Below are 19,943 nucleotides of genomic sequence, written 5' to 3' on the forward strand. Positions count from 1 at the left end.
AGGACGGTGCCCACAAGCCACCCGTTAGAGGGCGTCTCCCGTCCCTCGGTCTCACCATCACCTCCTGAGTGTTTCTCATGTTGCTGTGTCAACTCTAGAATTACTGCTTCTAATGACTGCAGAACCGAGTGCCTGGAACCATTCCCTTCTGTTTGGGCGTCACTGCGAAGGGATTTAAAAAGTCACTGCTCAAAGGAAGTGAATTTCATCCATCTACTAATTTAATTCTTCCGTCGTGTCACACGGAGGGCAGCTACTGACCCGTCCCTCGTCCACACGACTAGCCTCCCACGGCAGGAAACGCGCTTCCCTCCCCAGCCTCACTGAAAGGGCCTCGAAGTCAGGATGGGAGCCCGCTCCGCCCCCAGACGCACGCTCACAGGCCCACTGCTCGTTTTGTCCCCACCAAGGAAGCACCCATCCTGAGCCCGACGGTCCCCACGCTGGCATCACCCGTCCCGCATCCGGCTGAGCAAACCATGTCTCACTCTGTCCTTGTCTTCAGCCAGTAAGTACAGGGCGGGGGTTCAGATGCTGCCCAAGGGCCACCAATTGACCAACACCCGACCTGGGGGAGCCACAGGCAAGCAGGGGGCCATCCAGCCTGAGGGTTGACGCCGGCGGAAACTGATGGCCAGTCAGAGAAACACCGTGGAGGTCGAACCAACTCCACGACTGAACAGAAGTGGGGATGGGTCAGGAGAGGGACCCCACCCCCCGGCAGTGACCTGGACCGTCAGTGTCTTCACTGTCCCAGCAGGGCAACAATGCCGCCTGCGCCTGGAATTCTTCGTAAGTGTCCTTTTGTTTCCTTTAAGATTTTGTTTATTTGAGAGAGAGAAAGCGTGAGAGAGAGAGAGAGAGCATGGTCAGGAGCAGGGAGGCAGAGGGACGAGCAGACTCCCCACGACGGAGCAGGGAGCTGACACGGGGCACGAGCCCAGGACCCCGGGATCCTGACCTGAAGGCAGACACTCAACTGACTGAGCCGCCCAGGTGCCCTCAGTGTGTTCTTTAAAGATTCACATTTAGTGCAAACATACAGCAAAGCAAGCGCGTTGTAAGTGCTCTGCGTGGTGACTTTTCACAAAGTGTCACCACTTTTCACGCCTGTGTCACCAGTACCCTGACCAAGAGACAGGATGCGACCCCCCAAGTCCCCCAGAGACCTCCTCCAGGCACTACCCTGACGCCAGACACATTCCAGATCCCGCACTATAGATGGGCGTTGCTTGCTTTAGACGACGTCCTGTATTTGCAACTACGAAGGCTGGGCAAGAGCCGCGGCCGCTGGAACTCACATGCCTTCCGGCCGGACTGTCAGTTCCTGAAAGCATTTTGGAAAACTGAGATTAGCTGCTAAAGCAGAATGATGCCGTCAGGATGCCTGTAGACATCTGTGTGTGTGCGTACGTGTGGGCAAGCACGCGGGAACACACCTACGACTCCCAGGGATGGCCCCAAGAGACAGAAATACACGTATTTACTGAAAGACAAGAATGTTGGCAGCCGCAAGTTCACGAAAGCTTCCGACTGGACACTGGCTACGTGCCCGTCGACGTGAAAAATCGGTAACTAGACCAGCGCATCCCCACAGGAGAGCAGCGCTCAGCCGCGAGAAGGGCAGGACACACAGCCGGACCGATCGCACAAGCTAAGGGAGGCCGACCAACTGGAGGGCCCACCGTGAGGTTCCCTGGGCCGTTCCCGGGGTTACAGAGCTCGGGGCCGGCCCCCACATGCCCAGCGAGCGTGGCTGCAGTCGGCGTCACTATCCTCGAGGCCTCCCTCTGGAGCGTCTGCTGAGCTGGACAGATGTTCCACAGGTTTGGGCTTTTACCGTTCGTGTTCCTTCACCTCTTCAAGCCTCAGCACGAATAAAAACACATGTGGGAGCGGCGCCGGCAGGGCTGAGGTGGTGCAGCACCGACTCCTGATTTCCGCTCAGGTCGGGTCGCGATCCGAGGTCGTGAGATTGAGCCCCGCGTTGGGCTCTGTGCTCGGCGTGGAGTCTGCTTTCCCCGCCCCTCTGCCCCTCTCCCCACTGCTTGCTTGCGCGCTCTCTCAGATACATAAAATAAAATCTTTTAAAACGAAATGAGCTTGGGGAGTGATGTGGGATGGCCGCTCAGGGCTGTGGGGGACGCCCCTTCGGCCCCGTACGCGGGTCAGCACACCCACTCTGCTGGGCTGGACCAGGCCGGGCCAGGGGGAGGCTTTGGCTCCCAGAGGTCACTGACCTGGGGAGACCCTCCCTCCAAAGCAGGGTTTAGGTGTTGGGGCTGGACTTTGCTTCTTGCTGGACCGCAGGCCAGCTCAGGGCCTTGAGCACTTCCTCGAGGAGGAGAGGGTTTGCGGCGCGGAGGTCTGGGCAGCGGAGTGGGGGCGCCCGAGCCAGGCAGGAATCCCAGGCCGGCCAGGGATTTGCAGTGCGACCTCCGACCTCCCGGGACGCCCTCCTCCCGCCCTCCTTTCCTCCTCCTCCTCCTCCCCCCCTCCCCCTCCTCCCCCTCTTCCCCCTCCTCCCCTTCCTTCTCTCCCTCTCACTTTTTCCCTTCGTTGTCTCCGCAGCCCTGCAGACCGTAAAGTGCTGCTCACAGAGGCCACTGACCTACCCCAGGTCCCATGGACAGAAAGAGCCGGGGCCAGCATTCAGCCCTAAGTGTCCTCCCTTGTGCCTTCCTGCCCATCACTGGGGCTAAGGGTGGCCTTTCCCACTGGACACAAGCTAAGCTGCTCCTGCTGGGCCCTTGTTCACAAGACCTCCGCCTGCCAGAACCCCTTCCTTTTGGTCGCTTCCCCAAAGGAGCACAAAGCTGGGGCTGCTGCCCTGTGTGTCCCCCTAGACAGCTGGACCAGGAAAATGGTGTGAGACTCTGAGCAGGGGAGCCGTGCTGCCCCCGCTCTGACGCGGGGAAACCAGGCTCGGAGGAGGCAGGATGAGGCTCAGCCTTGCACCGTGGGAGGGGTGAGGCCAGATCCAGCCCCCACACAGCCAGTGGCTCTCCTGTGGGGTGCGACCTCCCAGAGGGGGCTGGGGGTGGAGGGCTCAGCCAGGGAAGCCACAGCACCTCTGTTGCTCTTTCTCTGTGGATGACAACCTGAAGACGTGCGTCCGTGTTGCCCCTTGGCCAAGACGCTGCTGTGATCTGTATCTAAAGGCTCCTGAGCACAGGCTGGTTCTTTCCAGGAAAGGGCTGCGGCAGGTGGTGGCCTGAGAGGCGTATTCTGCCCAATGAACGGTCTCTGCCCCCCACATGCACACCCACGTGGGGCCAGTCGGGGCCCGGCCTTGAACAGGGACAGAGTCGGGGCTGAGGAGCCCCTGGATGAACGCCCCGGACTCTGCAGACAGACAGAAGCGACAGGACGCGCGCGCAGGTGTCTCTAAGAGGAGATGCGCGGCAGGAATCGGCTCACCTGGTTACGGAGGCTGAGAGCCTGAGAGGTCCCGCCGCCTCCAAGCTTGAGACAGGAAAGCTGGTGGAAAAACTCAATCCAGTCCGAAGGCCTGAGCACCTGGGGGCCAGTAAGTCCCAGGGGGTGTGAGTCCCGGTCTGCATCCCACAGTCAGGAGCACAGGTGACCCAGGGGCGGAGCCAAGATGACGAGATGACATCCCGGCGAGCACACTCGCCCTTCCTCCACCTTTTTGTTCCATTCAGGCCCCGAGGGGACCGGGGGTCCCCCCACACCGAGGAGGGCGATCTTTACTCAGCTGTACATTCACACGTGCTTCCCGAGACACCGGCACAGTCACTTCCAGAAATAACGTTTGACCGCTGATCGGGGCATCCCTTGGCCCAGCCGGGTCAACGTGTGAATTCGCCGCGACACCCACGGAGGGTGGGAGGGGTCTGTGTGGAGAGCAAAGAGCCTCTGTCCTACAGACATCCCGCTCTCTTGGCTGGAAGGACGGACACCTTTGGGAAGAATCCGAGCTCTTCTCAAGATACGCTCATCGACGCTAAGCCATGGCGGTCACCACGCGCAGCGGGGGACGCCCCGTGCACGTTCCATTCCAAGGGGTAAGCGGGAAGGAGCTGCTGCCCTGTGGGTGACGTGGGGCCCCCAGAGCCATGCTTCCAGGAGAACCGGCTCCAGAGCAGGGACAGCAGGGCAAGGAAGGAAAGAGACCAAAGGACGCGGAACTGCCTCCCTCAGGGGGCTCTGCATGGGAATGGCACCTCAGTCTGCCCCGGGGCCAAGGGCAGGCCCTTCGTGCTCACTCTGTGCGCAGCTGTGGGTTAAGAGCTATGGGGTGAAGGGGGGTGTGGAGGAGGGGGCTGTGCTTCTGTTCACCTGCAGGACTGTTAAAGCTCCGATGGCTGAGCCCAGAGATTCTGAGTCACTGGGCGGTAATCTGCATTTCTCACAAGCTCCCGGGTGTGGCTGGTGTTAGGTTCTGCATTCCTGTTTTCAAAGGCCAGAGCCCAGCGGAGCTCCGGGACTTGTAGAGAGACCGAGGGCAAAGAGGGCCGTGGAGGGTCAGAGCAGGCTTCCCGGAGGGGACACCCGAGGTGCTGCTGGAAGGAATCTACTTGGTGGCTGAGCGGAGGAAGAAAGGAGAGAGGCCCCCACCAGCCTTGCAGGCCAGGTACAGGGCAGAAAAAGCGGGACGAACTGTGCATGGCCACGGAAGCTGGCATGCTGGGTGACGGATGCTAGACCTTTGGCTTGGCCAGCGGGAGGTCTGTGTCAGTGTCCTGGGACACCCAAACCATGGCCTTACCCGTTCCTCAACTGGCTTTGTTTTCTTGTGATAAAACACACCACATTGCCCGTGTTTAAGTGCGCAGTTCAGGGGCGTTAAGCGCATTCGCACTGTGAATTCGCCTCCGTCATGTCTCCAGAACTCTGCATTCCACAGAACAGAAACTCTGTGTTCATTATTCATTAGGCGCTGACTCTGCCTCGCCCCTCCCCCTGCCCACGGTAACCACTGTTCTACTTTCTGTCTCTATGAATTTGACTCCTCTAGGGACATCATAGAGGTGGAATCATACAGGATTTGTCTTTTGTGACCGGTTTAGGTGACTGCCTTTTGTGATTGTCACTTAGCATTAATGTCCTCAAGGCTCATCCATGCTAGTAGCGGGCTCAGAATTCCCTTACTCCCCGCGCCCCCGGCCTTAGGTGAAGAGAAGTTTATTCTCTGCAAGCACCAGAATTTCCTTACCTTAAAAAAAAATTTTTTTTTTTAAATTTCAATTCTAGAATAGTTAACAGTGTAACGTGAGTTCCAGGTGTGTAATATAGTGATTCAGCACTTCCACACGTCGCCTGGTGGTCATCACAATAGCGAGACTCCTCGTTTCCATCCCCTACTTCCCCCGCCCAGCCCCCCTCTGGTAACCACCCGCTTGCTCTCCATAGTTACCAGCCTGTTTCTTGGTTTCTCTCTCTCGTGCTCTCTTATTCCCTTAGCTCGTGTTTTATTTCTTGAATTCCACCTGTGAGTGAGACCATACGGTATTTGTCTCTCTCTGACTTATCTCACCTAGCACAAGACTCTAGCTCCATCCATGTCGTTGCAAATGGCAAGATTTCATTCTTTTTCAGGGCTGAGTAATATTCCGTTGTAGATATCTAGACACGACCTCTTTTTTATCTATTCGTCAATAGATGGACACTTGGGGTGCTTCTGCAATCTGGATGCATGTGTCCCTTTGAATTAGTGTTTTGGTAGAATGTCTTCACGCATTAAGGCTGAATACTATTTCGTTTTATGGATACACTGACTTTTGTTTCTCCATTCAGCTGTCCCTGGGCACCTGTTGTCTCTCGTCAGTAGTGCTGCTGTGAAGACAGGCTTGCAAATATCTGCTTCGCACTGTTTTGAGTACACAGCCAGAAGTGGGATTGCTAGATCTTATGGCAATTCTATGCATAATTATTTTGGGGAACTGGATCAGTATTTCTTATCACCCACAGATTGACTGAGAATTTCAGGGAGGCTTAGCAACGGTGGGATGAGCCGGCCATGACCCTCTCACACTATTTAATGCTTGATTAATAGCGTCATTATCTTGGACTTAAAAGCCAGGTTAGAACTCTTCACCGTTGAAACTGCATTAGACAACGTTAAATATCCACCCAAATCCGCATCAATAATCTGTTCCACTTGGCAAGGGAAAATGTTTAAAATGCAATGAAGCTAGCAGATACCCACAAGTCTGTTGCCAAGCAGCAGTGATGCTCACAAACGGCCCAAGCCTTTCTTGTAAAGAGAGGAGGAGGCCGGCATCCGCACGGAGACAGCGCGTCTGTCGCTAATGGAGAGAGGCCGGGCCGTGGAGCTTCTACAGGAGGCAGAGTAGTCCCTCATCTTGGAGTGCGTGCTTTGAAAGCGCGGCCCGTCCACTGGGAATCACAGTCTTCCAAGGTCCTCTTGCTGGTTTTGCTGATTCATATTCCCACAATTCCTTCACCGCATAATATTTTCCCATTGCCATGGTGACCGTGTGAGGACAAGGCAGAGGGAGAGACTTCAGAGTTTCCTGCTCGTTTCACAGAGCTGAGATCCGACCTTCTGCTGGACAGTGGGCTACATGTTTCTATTTTAAAGGGAAGAGGTAGCTTCCACCAAGCCCAGTTTTCTCGGGCTCAGAGAGAGCAGGAGTCAGGGAATGAGAACAGCTGGGCAACTGGTCCTGGTTCCAGCACTTTCTGGCTGGTTCTGGCACATTCTGATTGTTGATCTTGGGCAAGGCTCTTTCCTTCTCTGAGCCTTGGTTCCTTTCTCTGTGAAATGAGATGCAGAATGGCAACTAGGGTTCTCTGTGGAATTGATCGAGAAAATGCAAGACATTTACAAATTGTACAACTTTATTTAAAAAAAAATCCCCCCAGATTCCTCAAATACAAAGCCCCTTAGTTCCGGCCAAGGTGCTGCCGCAGGTGGTTTTAACTAGCGGTGCTCTTGGCTGTGTTCCTTCCGACCGCCCCAACGCCCCCATTCACACACACAGCAGCCTTGACCTCATCAAGGACAGGAACTTTATTGTGTCATTCCGATCCCTCCAATTTGCAGAACACACGCCTTTTCCTAGTGCAGGCTTCAAGAAATACTTCCATTGAGCTCAAACTTGGATCCAGCAAGCACTTGCCAAGTTCAATCTGTACCAGGCTGTGGGGCCACGGACACAACTTGGGGGAGGGAGCTGAGTCACCCCACTTCTGAGACCGGCCTTTGATTTCATAGCAGCCTTTCCTGTGGGTGGGGGACAGAGAGAAGCACACTTAACTTACAAGGGCACAGTGAAATGGAAGATTCAACCCTATTTCAGAAATGTTCCAAAGTGGTGTGTCCTACAGCTGCGAAACTGCTTAATTACAATGCCACGTGTTATGAGAACGTCTCAGAACCTCTCTGTCGGCAGAGGTGACCCAGAAAAGGGAAGGGGACATTCTGGGTGGTGGGGTGGGGTCTCAGAGAGTTTCGGAGAGCAGCTGTCCCGGCTGAGGGTGAGGGACTCAAACTGCCGCACTGACCAGGCTGCCACAGAGGAAGAGATTTCGTGGTGCCAGGACAGCTGTGCGCAAAGGCGCACGGCGGCCGGCTGGGATTGAAGGAGCTGTCGGTAGCTTCGTGGGTCCAGAGCGTAGAAGGGGAGGGAAATAGACAGACGCAGGCAGGTCAGGAATGACTGCACGCGCTACAGCACTCAAGTAATGCACACAAAGAGAATCCGTGCTCAGATCGTGTGTCCTGGGCACCAGACCACTGGCCAAAGTGGGAAACTTCGAAGTGCATTCGAAAAACCCCCAATGTTGGTTTGTCTTTTTGTCCCCAGTTTAGGGCTCCAGAGTGACTCAAGCTGGCATTGGCTGGGTGTTTTGATGTGGAGTCAAGACAGCCAAGAGCTGCCGACCCCTCCACCACTGAGGGGATCTCGCTAGAGGATCCTCTTCTGGTCCTTTCTCCGCAGAACCCACTTGACCAGCAACTGACTTGAGAGGCATAGAAGGGAGGAGTGGTCACCCTCTCTTCTGGCGAGTCAGCTCAGCAGGGATTTTTCAGCTGTGATGGGGACTCGGGGAACTGGGGCTGTCAGTGAGCAGACAGTAAGATCTGTTCTGCAGATGGTATCCTGGTCGCCTGTGCAAAAAACTGACCCAGTTTAAGGTCCTCCCGCGGGAAGAACCCATCCCTGAGATGCCAAGAAAAGCACTGTTCCAAAGGTCATGGCTCTGGTCCCAGGGACCCTGCCCTGGGCGCCAGGAGGAGAAGGCTCTGGAGGAGTGTGTGCAGGAGAGGGTCACTTGGGAAGTCAGAACAGAGAAGCCAGAGTCTCGGCAATGGGAGGGAAACAAGAGCCTCTCTCATTTCCAGGGGTCCCTTTCTCACCCCCCAGCCGTGCATTCAGAGCAGATAATCCAAGCCTGATGTCACTCTTTTGGGGGCCTCATAACCGAGGAAGGGGGAGCTCCCCACACTACCCATCCCCACCCTTTAAAACACCAGTCTGGACCAAGGACAAGGCGTAGGTGTTTCAGGATCTGGACAAACGTCGTGGTGTCCTCTAATGTACCTGCTGTTGATGCTCAGGTTTTCTGGGGACGGTACATTGGAGACACTCAGTTTAAAGGCTGAGAAAACTACCCCCGGTCCCCACTTTCCAGAGCCGCCCGCCAAGGAGGGGCAGGCAGGCAAAAACACTCAAGGCCCCTTTATTTGGTTACTATCCCCTTTCTTCCTTCTCGCCTGGAAATAGAAACAGGGGCCAGCTGGACTTGATCTAGCCCCCGTCACCCTTCCAGCTCAGGTCCTACCCATCCCTCCTGCTCCTCGAATTCCAGACACCGGACATCCATAAATGTCACACACAGACCTTCCTGTCTCCTCCTCTCGTGTCCACAGGGCTCACATGACATCTGAACCCCATTGTAATGCTGTTCCCCACTTTCCTCCAGAGTGAAGAGATTGCCCTCTCTGTCTCCTTCTGGTCCTTTTCGGAGAGTCAGGGCCACTTCAAATTCCGGTTCTGACACTAGACCAGTAATTTTACCTCCCTGGGCCTCAGGTGCCCCATCTGTAAAATGGGGGTCATAAAGCACCTGGCCAAATAATGAGAATTCTGTAACCATGTGAGGTGTTGAGCGTAGAGCCTGGCACCCAGCACCGATGGAATAAACATTAAGTCCTTCCCTTTCCTACCCTTGCCTCTAGCAATTTCCACTGTGATGAGAATGATCTGTGTCTGCCTCACCCACTAGATGTTGAATTTGAAGTGGCTATGATTTAGTCCTTAGTGTTTGCCCCAGCAGAGTGATTTTCTCTCTCTTTTTTTTTTTTTTTAGAAATGAGTCATAGTAGGTAATATATTTTATGTCATAACCCATATGTATAAATATCAATTAGGTCAAGATGCGTTGGGATCCTCTGTCATTACTGATTTTTTTTAAAAATGGTCTAACTGGGGGCGCCTGGGTGGCTCAGTGGGTTAAGCCGCTGCCTTCGGCTCAGGTCATGATCTCAGGGTCCTGGGATCGAGTCCCTCATCGGGCTCTCTGCTCAGCAGGGAGCCTGCTTCCCTCTCTCTCTCTCTCTGCCTGCCTCTCCATCTACTTGTGATTTCTCTCTGTCAAATAAATACATAAAAATCTTTAAAAAAAAAAAAAGGTTAACTGTTCTATAAATTGCTGAGAGAGGGATATTAAAATCTTGTATGATTGTGAAGTTATCTATTTCTCCCCTTTGTTACTTTTTCAAAGAATTTTAATTTTTAAGTCATCTCTATACCCAATATGGGGCTTGAACTCACAACCCCGAGACCCAGAGTTGCACGCTCTACTGAGTGAACCGGCTGCAAGTCCCTATTTCTCCCTTTTAGAACTGTCAGTCTTGCTTTGAGGCTCTAGTTGGCTCAGACACCTTTATTATGGGTATGTCTTCTTTTGACTCTTTCATCTTTAGATGGTGTCTCTCTTCAACTCAAGTGATATTCTCTGTCCTGAAGCCCATTTTGCCTGGTATTGATAGAGCTACTCCAACCTGGTCATACCTACAACTGGCATGTTGCATCCTTTCCAACCCATTTACTTTCTGTCAATGTGAGACTTCATATTTAAAATGGGTCTCTGGTAGACATATATGTTTACCTGTGTCTCACTTCTTGTCCCATTCTAGTAACCTCTGCCTTCTGACTGGAGTGGTTGTCTGTTCCCACTTAACATAATTTATTTTTTATTTCCCCTTTGTCACCTCTGTTTTTAATTTCTCTTATTCACCTTTCCTGCTCATTTTTTAAAGATTTATTTATTTAGTTACCGATTTATGTATTTATTTTAGAGAGAGAGAGCTCAAGTGAATGGGGGATGGGGCAGAGAGAAAGAGAATCCTGAAACAGACTCCCCACAGAGTGCAGAGCCAGATGCAAGGGTCGATCCCATGACCCTGAGATCATGATCTGAGCTGAAATCAAGCATCCAGTGCTTAACCAATTAAATCACCTGGATGCTCTTTTTGGGAATTATTTGAATATTTTGGGAAATTCCATTTTAATCTACCCATTGACTTTTTAGCTACACCTCTTCGCACTCTGTCTTTTTAGTAATCATTCTGGGGATTATAACATACATCTTAATTTTTCACTTATGCTTCAGGTTAAAGTTGGGTGATTCACATAAAATGTAAGAATCTTGCAACCATTTGGTGCACTTATCCTCATTCCCATCATCCTTACGTTGCCATTGTAATATGTATTATAGTTGTATCAATTATGAATTCCACAAGACGGTGTTAAAATTTTTGCTTCAGACAGAAACGGGTAATTTTCTTTATATTTTTATTTATTTATTTAGAGAGCAGGGGGAGGGATGGAGGGAAGGGGGAGAGAAAGAGAATCTCAAGCAGGCTCTGCACTGAGCATGGAGCCAGACACAGGACTCAAATTCATGACCTCACAAACTCACAACTCATACTCAGTTAAGCTGAGGTCTTGAGCTTAACCAAAATAGAGTCAGACACTTAACCAACTGGGCCATGTAGGCACCCCAGAAATGGATAATTTTTTAAGTAAAGAGGAAAATGGTCTTTTGTATTTGCTATTTCTGATGCCATTCATTCATTCATTCATGAAAATCTGAGATGTTCTCCTTCTTCCTTTGCCTTCAGACCGAAGAACTTCCTTTGGCATATCTTGTAGCACAGGTCTGGTGGGCATGAGTGACCGAAGTTTCCTTTATTTTAAAATGTCTTTATTTGAGGCACCTGGGTGGCTCAGTGGGTTAAAGCCTCTGCCTTTGGCTCAGGTCATGATCCCAGGGTCCTGGGATCGAGCCCCACATCGGGCTCTCTGTTCAGCAGGGAGCCTGCTTCCTCCTCTTTCTCTGCCTGCTTCTCTGCCTGCTTGTGATCTCCGTCTGTCAAATTAATAAATAGAATATTTTAAAAAATAAAATAAAGTGTCTTTATTTTATCTTTATTCTTGAAGAATACTTTTGCTGGATATAAACTTCTGGGTTGATAGTATTTTTTTCTTTCAACACTTTAAAGCTGTTGTTCCACTGTCCTCTGGCCTCCATGGTTTTCGACAAGATGTCTGCAGTCATTCAACGATTGATTTCCTTGTATATAATGCATGGTTTTTCCTCTGTCTGCTTTCCAGCTGTTGCCTTGATCTAGTTTCCAGCAGTGTTTTGTGATGTGTCCCAGACATAGCTTTCTTTATCCTATTCAGATGTGCTGAGTCTCTTGAAATTTTAATTTGTGTTTTTCTTCAAGTGTGAGAAGTTTTCAGCTATTATTTCTTCAGATAACATTTTCCACCCTGTTCTCTTCCTTTCCTCTGGAATTCTTAAACCTCTGATATTGCTTTACTGTCCTTGAGGCACTGTTTTATTGTCTTTATTTTCTCTCTCTCTTTCAGATTGGAAAATTTTTATTCATCCCTTTTCAAGTTTATAGATTATTTTTCCTTCTCATTCTGAGTCCAGTGAATTTTTTCATTTCAAATACCGTGGTTTTCAGTTCTGAAATTTTCATTTGATTAACTTAAAATGTATAATTCAGAGGTTTTTTAGTATGTGCACAAAATTGTACAAACGTCACCACTACATAATTCTAAAACATTTCATTACTCCCAAAAAACCCACAATATTCATTGGTAATCACTCCCATTCCCTCTTCATTCCAGGTGCTGGCAACTACTAATCTACTTTCTGTCTTTATAGAAATCTCCTATATATATTTCCTATTATAGAAATTTCCTATAATGGAATCATAAAATATGTGGTCTTTATGTCTGGTTTCTTTCACTTAAGAATATGTTCAAGGTTTATTCATGTGGTAGCCTATACCACTGCTTCATTTTTTTAATGGCTGAATAATATTCCATTGCATGAATATACCACATTTCGTTAACCCACTCATCAGTTGGATTTTTTTCCTACTTTTTAACTATTATGAATAATGAGGCCAATTAGTTCATTTTCATATTTTATATCTCTTGGTTGAGACATCCTATCTTTTCTTTGTCAGAACATACTTTTCTTGGTTTTTTTTAAAGATTTTATTTATTTATTTGACAGACAGAGATCACAAGTAGGCAGAGAGGCAGCAGAGAGAGAGAGAGAGAGGAGGAAGCAGGCTCCCTGGGAGCCCAACGTGGGGCTTGATCCCAGGATCCTGAGATCATGACCTGAGCCGAAGGCAGAGGCTTTAACCCACTGAGCCACCCAGGTGCCCAGAACATACTTTTCTTTACCTCACTGAATATTGTTATAATAGCTGCTTTAAAGATCTCATCTAATCATTCCAATATCCGGGTCATTTTAAGGTTGGTTTCCATTGATTGACTTTTTTTTTTGAGAATAGGTGGCATTTTCCTGGCTCTGCCTATACAGAGTAATTTTGGATTGTATTCTGGACATTATGGGTGTTCTGTTGTAGAAACTCTGGATTTGGTGACATTGTTTTGAAGATGGTTGATGTTTTTGTTTCAGCAGGAACTAACTTGGTTAGATTCAAACACTTGTGGTGGGTGGGAGCCCAGATTCTAGTTTAAGCTGCTTTTAATGTGCCACACGCCTGTGTGGTTTGGAGGTTGGCCAGAAACTTGGGCAGAGTTAACACACACAATTTTATGTACTCCTTCTCTGGCTCTCGCCATTATAGGGTTCCTCCCCACTATCCAGCCACTTTGGTTGTCCAAGCCTCCATCTTCTGGTTCCTCAGTCCAGAGGGACAATAGGCTTCCTACTGAAATCTACAACCCTGTCCCCCCATCACAAATGTGCCTGCCTCCAGGGAAAAGCCACAAAAATGGGAAATTGCCCTATGTGGGTTGATTCTTATAGGTTAAAAAAAAAAAAGATTTTATTTACTTATTTGAATGAGAGAGAGAGAGCATGAACAGAATGAGGGGCAGAGGGAGAAGCAGAATTTCCACTGAGTAGGGAGTCTGATGTGGATCTTAGGACACTGAGATCATGACCTGAGCCAAAGGCAGTTGCTTAACTGACTGCCCGCCCCCCAGGAACCCCTCTTCTAGGTTTTAATGTTTCTCCAAAACCCACCTGCCTATGTTTACTCTCCAGGACCCTCAAGATGTTGTTTTTGCTATTTTGTCCATAGTTTGTTTATTTGTAGACATTGTCTGTGGGAAGGTTGGTTTGTGAGGAATTTACTCCTCCATGCAGAAGATGAAAACATATATATGCATGTGTGTATGAATATATGTGTATATTTGAATATATTAATATATTTGAATATATAGTCAAATACATGTATATTTGACTAGATATTTAAAACAAATAGTTTCTGAATCAATACTTACCCTACTCCATGTTTACACATGATATACTCTGATATTTTCTGCTCTGCTTCATGGTATTTCATTTAAAAAATGCTGGTTTCAGTCCCTTGCTAAATTGATTTCATGAGCTAAGAGTGGGTCACGACCTACAGTTTGACCCATGGTTCTCTAATGTCTGGCAGGCAAGGGGCAGGTGCTCTTACTAGAAGAGCTCATTGAAAAAAATGCAAGAGGTCTCCCCTCCCCCGCCCCAGTTTTTGAACATCCTGGGAGCAGGGTCGTCGTAATGGACGTTCTCACAGATGGGTGAACATCTGTGTCCCCTCCCCTCCCCCTCCACCCCTGCCCCTACCCTAGGTTCTGCAGTGACCAAAACCCAAAGTAAGAGTCCTCCAGGGTCCACGGTTTGCTGCTACAGGTCATTCACAGGCTTTTGCTTGCATGGCCCTGACCCCACAAGGCAGCAACATAACGGTGTAAACTTTTTATTTCACTAAATGAGGACATTTAAAAATAATGACCATCTACTCAAGCCATCATTTCGTTAAAAAAAAAAAATCACAAAACATCAGCTAGACCATCTCAGAACAAGGCAGAGAACTGAAGTCAAATTCATTCTGCGCATCATGAAAACGCACTCCATGGTGGGGTGTTTGGGGGCCTGTGATCCAGCCAGGGACACAGGAGGCGGGACTAGAAAGGCACTGGGAGGTTTCAGAATCCCCTTCCCTCTTGTGTCAGGCCCAGAACAGGGTGGACATTTGCCCAGGGTCCCACACCTGAAAAAGAGAAAATGTTTTCCAGTTTTTCCGCAGAAAATTCACCAAAATTCCTAGTAGCTCTGACTGCAGACGCAGCGCTTGCTCCCAGATCCCATCTGTGCTCCGTAGGCTCCCCAGATCACTGAGCTCATTTCACTAACTGCCGCCCGTCCCCTGGGGTGGCTTTCTCTGCCCTACTTGCCACCACCCAGATACGCAGGGCCTTGTGGCGGAGAACAGAGACAGGGATGGGAAGAGGACCCCGCCAGGCCAGGTGGGTGTGCTCCCGCCACCCCCCGCCCCCGCAGACCCGCCCTGCTCCCAGCCGCTTGGGAGGCCCAGAGCCCCATTAGTGCTTGCATAATGGATGCCTCTCTGCTTGGAAATCACCAGCCCATCTTACTTAATGACGACGAGAGAAGCAGGATAACGGCACTCTGCTCCTGAGGCTGGTCTCTGCCTCCTAGCCCCCTTGGAGGAGGGGCAGCCAGGGGCTCCCGCTGGGAAGAACTGGCCAGGTGTCTTTCTTCTTCGCAAAGACTGGGTGAGCATCTTCTCCCTCCCAACCTCAGGCCGTCCTGCTGAGGGCTGGGGTACTGGGCCTCTGAACCATGCCCAGGGTGGATGGGGTGGGCAGGAAGAGCTTGGGTCGGGGAAGAGCCGTTCGCGGGGCTAAGAGGGGCCAGGGTTGGAGGGATGGAGTGAGGCAGAGCTCCAAGCAAAGAACAGAGGGCTTGGAAGCGACAGGGTGGGATTCTAGGGGTGGAGGACTTTCCCTTGCCCTCAGAAAGGGTCTGGTCATCAGAGCCAGCCATGTGGGCACGGCCTAGCACCCATCCCTGCTCTTTGCCGCGGGGTCCTGGCAGGGCCTGGAGTCAGCTGATGCACCTGGTTTGGCCGTCGCGATTGTTAAGATTCAAGTACTTGTTAGGACTCAGGACATTTCTGTACCGCTCCGTATTGCTGGAAGGCTGCCTCTTCTTGCAGTCTCCCGCTGAGTGCACTCTATTGTCCTGCCACCCGGCCTCCTTCCAGGGACCCTCCGACCTCCCCATGTCCAGCAAGGAAAGGGCTCCTGCCAGACACATCAGGGCCTCCAGGCCCTTGCTGCAGGCCCGGCCATACCGGCTATTGCAGAGTTCACGAAGTCCTTTGGGCCATCTTTATGCCGGGCTGCCGGCTGCATGACCGCCCACTTACACCTTGTCTGCTCGTGGGGACGAGCCAAGGATGTCAGCCTTGCTCATGGGTGACCCACAAGCTCAGGGGTAAGGAGCTGTCCTGGTGCATCCTTGGGGAGCCTTGGGTCAGGAGTAGATGCAGAAAGAAAGGGCTGGAGAGGGGGTGGGAGCTTGGGGGTGGGGGTGAGCACGTTGCTGGCATCCCCCTGAATGGTGGAGAAAGTTGAGAGCGAAAATTCTAATTGCAAATCCCACTGACAGCTTGAGTTGAAGGGGAAAGATGAGCTAAATTTAACCTAGTCAGTTAAAGAGCCAGAAATGCAATTTACTAATTAGCTTAAAATGGAAACGAGTCCAGTGACCATAAAGAGATTTTCTAGTTACAAAATACAAAAAAAAAAAAAAAAGAGGTTGTTCCTTTCTTCATACTGACATGCATTTTTATATTCTAATACTGTTATATAATTAGGAACGTAGCCTGCTGGCACAGTGTTAAGACAGGCAGAGCATCACAGCCCGCTCGTAAAGTTCCAGGAGGCTGTGTGCCCATGGCAAATTCATTTTCTAATTACGGAGCATCGGGAGGGATCTGGTCTGGATTCTCAGAGAATGCAGAGCCCACTGGGCACCCAGACAAGGTCCCACACTGGAGTTCCTCTCCACGGCACTGGGGGGCGCAGGGGCCCAGAGGAGGGGGTGGGGCATCTGGCAAGGAGGAAGGAGGGGTCCCCAGAATGGGAAGCATCTGAGATGACCCCTGAGAGAAGGTGACTGGGAAAATGCAGTGTATCCGCAGCCTGTTTAGGCTGTTGTAACATGATACTACAGCCTGGGGGGCTTAGACTCCAGAGATTTGCCCTCTGGCAGGTGAAGATGGAGGTGCCGGCAAGTCTGATTTCTGGGGAGACTCTCTCCGGTCCTTCAGATAGCCACCTTCCCATCGCATGCTCACATGGAGAAGAGAGAAAGCTCTGGTGTCTTCCTTTTCTTAGAAGGACACCAGTCCTGTCACATGAGGGCCCTACCCCGTGACCTCATTTAACCTTGAGTCCCTCCTTCTCTCCAAATGAGGGTGCATCAAGGGTTAGGGCTCCCATGTAGGAAATTGGGGGACAAAATTCAGTCTGTCGCAGGGAGCAACGAGAAGAAACAGCATGAAGTCTGAGATGGAACAGAGTGGGTGTGTACCCCGAGAATGAAGGGTTTCATGTCACAGGTGAGCAGGCTGAGGCGTGCGCAGACGTGCTAGACTCCCCACTGGAGGGTCTGACTTGAACCCATCACATCAGTTGGCAGGTCGGGCTACTCTTCGGTCTCCAGGCAGTGGGGGGTCTCTGGGGACTTCTGAGCAGGGTGGCGATGGCATTCGAGCTGCATTTTAGCAGACCAACCTGGCCATGCTTGGAGGATACATTTCCATTACCATGGGATGTACTTCGTTGAATATCATTTTTGGACCAATTTGGGAGGCATGCCTAAAACAGGGGTCTAACTTCTGAGCCTCTGCTGTTTCCCACATAAAGGCGGTGCTGGGGTAGCAACAAAGATTTTGAACACAACATTTGTAGATCGGTCCAGGACATTATAGTCATCGCACAAAAGGTAGCATTTGGGAGAAAGTGTCTCTTAGCAAATTTGCATGGTGCAGTTTATGTTTTTACTCTTCCATTTGAAACAGATGGTTTTCCCAAACTATGGCTATCTTTTAAGAATATTTCCTGCTGCTGTAATTTGGTGCAATAAAATGTCCTTTGGGCAAAAATAAAATCTTAGCAGATAAAACAGCTGTTCATATATTAAATATGTAGAAAAGTGTGTCCTTGAGGTCCTCATAGTTGGAACTGAAAAGAGGGAAGTCCTATCTGTTTTAAGTAGAGAAAGTGTAAAAACCTGTGAAATTAATTACTGCAGAATCCAAATGACGTCTAGATGAACATGTCATTATCCCATTCATCGGATATGGTTAGTTTTTAATCAGTAAATGACATCATCAAAAATGCACATAATCATGTAATTAAGAACCACATCACAGTATATGGTATATAAATGAATTCTAAGTTGTTGTCATTCGTAATATTGGTCATAAATTAATCCCTCTCTTCCCAAATGGCTATATGTTGGCCATAAATTTGTTCTCAAACTACCTTTCCTGCCAACACCTCTATTTCTTGTCAGAGTGGCCAATATATTAAAAATAGGAGCCTACACATTGACACACTATGGGGATTTTTTTTCCTGGCAGGTTTACTAGAAGGCCCTTCTTACTGGAAACTCCAACTACATTGTCCCAAGCCTTCCGCCAGTTTTCAAGTGCAAGAATTAGAGTTCTTCAGAAACCCACCTACTATGTAAAAACAAAGTAAAAAGACACATAAATCTTTAACCTCTTTGATGTTTTCTTATTAAAAAGGAAGTTCCTTTAAGGGCAGGAGTTGGCACCTTCATTGCTACAGCACCTGACTTTCAGAAGAAGGTTCCCAGTAAATGTCTGTAGAATGAATACACGAGCAAACAAACAAACTAAAGAACAAATACACAAATTGAAGCTCTCGAAGTTAGATTAAAATGCACATTAGTTTTTAAAATTAACTTCGGTTCATTAAAGCCATAGTGCACATATTTTTAAAAACCAGGTAGATTTACAAGGTTTAATACAAAAAAAAAAAGGGGGCAATTAGCTCCCTCCTGCTATCCCCACATTCGAACCTCCCAGATGTAACTGCTACTTCCAAATATTGTATCTCTTCCTTTTGGTATGCATTTATCTTTCTTGAAATAGCATGGGTATCCTGATTCTTCCTGATCTTCTAGGTTCAGGAATGAAGGTTCAGGAGGATGAAGACCTAGCTCTCATTTACGCGGCTCGTTACACACCCACACGTCCACACACACTCCTCCCCCTCTATCCAGTGTAGTAGTCATGCCGTAATTTATTAGTATTATTACTCAAGTATAAAAAACATAGTGGCGTATTAGTTTCAGGAGTATAATGTAATGGTTCAACGATTCTATGCATAAGTCAGTGTTCATCATAAGTGTATTTTATTTTTTAAAGAGATTTTATTTCTTTATTTGACACAGAGACAGAAGGAGAGAGCACAGGTAGGCAGAGCAGCAGACAAAGGGAGAGGGAGAAGCAGAACCCCTCCTGAGCAGGGAGCCTGAGGTGGGGCTCGATCCCGGAACCCTGGGATCATGACCTGAGCTGAAGGCAGATGCTTAAACACCTGAGCCACCCACACGCCCCATGATAAGTATATTCTTAATCCTTTTCCCCTATTTCACCTCCACCCCCGACCATCAATTTGTTCTCTATAGTCAGAGTCTGAGTTTTTGCCTCTTTTTTCTTTCATTTGTTTTGTTGCTTAAATTTCACATATGAGTAAAATCTGGTATTTTCCTTCTCTCACTTATTTTAGCATTATACCCTCTAGACCCATCCATGTTGTTGCAAATGGCAAGATTCTGTTCTTTTTTATGGGTGCATAAATATAAGAATATATCTTACCTCTTCTGGTTCATCTGTTGGTGGACACCTGGGCTGTTTCTGTATCTTGGCTGTTAATGAATAATGCTGCAATAACCATAGGGTCGCATACATCTTTGTGAATTAGTGTTTTTGTTTTCTCTGGGTAAATAACCAGTAGTGGAATTACTAGGCTGTATACTAGTTCAATGTTTAATTTTTTTGCAAGCATCTCCATGCTGTTTTCCACAGTAAGCCTATCAGTATGCATTCCCAACAACAGTGCACAGTTTCCTTTTTCTCCACATCCTTGGCAACACTTGTTTCTCGTGTTTTTTATTCCAGCCATTCTGACAGGTGTGAGGTGATCTCTCATCGTGGTTTGGATTTGCATTTTTCTGATGCGGAGTGATGCTTAGCATCTTTTCATGTACCTATTGGCCATCCATATGTCTTCTTTGGAAAAAAGTCCCTTCATGTCTTCTTATTTTCTCTCTATTTTTTAATGGGATTATTTGTTTTTTTGGTTTTGAGTTGTATCAGTTCTTTATATATTTGGGATACTAACCCTTTACTGAATACATCATTTGCAAGTATCTTCTCCCATTCAATAGGTTGTCTTTATACATTGTTGATGGTTTCCTTTGCTATGCAGAAGCTTTTTATTTTGGTGTAATCCCAATAGTTGAATTTTGCTTTCGTTTCCCTTGCCAGAGCAGTCATATTTAGAAAAATGTTTCTATGGTTGATGTCAAAAAGATTATTACCTATGTGT

General features: G+C 48.9%; 1 protein-coding gene across 2 annotated transcripts in view; it reads left to right on the forward strand.

Annotated features, from left to right (window-relative positions):
- EML1 (EMAP like 1) overlaps positions 1–19,943 on the forward strand; it is a 174,008-nt gene that overhangs the window by 16,523 nt on the left and 137,542 nt on the right. The window contains exon 1 of one of the 2 annotated variants that reach the window (XM_032345247.1): positions 14,670–15,065. The exons of the other annotated variant lie outside the window; for it this stretch is intronic. The gene's annotated coding sequence lies outside the window, so the exon portion shown is untranslated. Of the gene's footprint in view, positions 1–14,669; positions 15,066–19,943 lie in introns of those variants that run through there. 2 annotated transcript variants of the gene reach the window in all.

The sequence above is a fragment of the Mustela erminea genome, chromosome 5 (genome assembly GCF_009829155.1).
Source record: "Mustela erminea isolate mMusErm1 chromosome 5, mMusErm1.Pri, whole genome shotgun sequence".
Lineage (NCBI taxonomy): Eukaryota > Metazoa > Chordata > Mammalia > Carnivora > Mustelidae > Mustela > Mustela erminea.